This window comes from Acanthisitta chloris, unplaced genomic scaffold (assembly GCF_000695815.1).
Source record: "Acanthisitta chloris isolate BGI_N310 unplaced genomic scaffold, ASM69581v1 scaffold13339, whole genome shotgun sequence".
Classification (NCBI taxonomy): Eukaryota; Metazoa; Chordata; class Aves; order Passeriformes; family Acanthisittidae; genus Acanthisitta; species Acanthisitta chloris.
The window spans coordinates 33,220-33,604 of NW_008690929.1; the positions used below are offsets into that span (position 1 = coordinate 33,220).

Below are 385 nucleotides of genomic sequence, written 5' to 3' on the forward strand. Positions count from 1 at the left end.
GAGAGTGCCAACACTGATTTCTGCTTGTTCTTAATGTATAAACCTTTCTATAAGCCTTTCCCTAGTTTATATAGGCCATGAAAAACTCTTCAAGGGAACATGGCCAAATAGGTTTCAAAAACATTCTGATGTCAACAAATATGCCCATTAATTTGTATCACAATTGTTACATTAACACAAATTGCTTTTTTTTTTTTTTTTAGCATATATTACTCCACCTGAGGACTGCTATGAAAATTACTTGTCTGTGCTTGGTTGTTCAGTTAAATTGGTTACTTGGTCCAGTTTTTGGCTTTCCAATTAATAGGCAAGTGCAACCAACCAAAACAAAACAGTATGGCATCTCTGCAAAAAAGAACAGTGTCTTTTCAGAGAGATTCAGAAG

At 34.5% G+C, this 385-nt stretch overlaps 1 protein-coding gene across 1 annotated transcript in view; it reads left to right on the forward strand.

Annotated features, from left to right (window-relative positions):
- The window catches only part of LOC103809207 (elongation of very long chain fatty acids protein 4-like), a 7,776-nt gene that overhangs the window by 2,276 nt on the left and 5,115 nt on the right, over nt 1-385 (forward strand). The window lies entirely within an intron of this gene.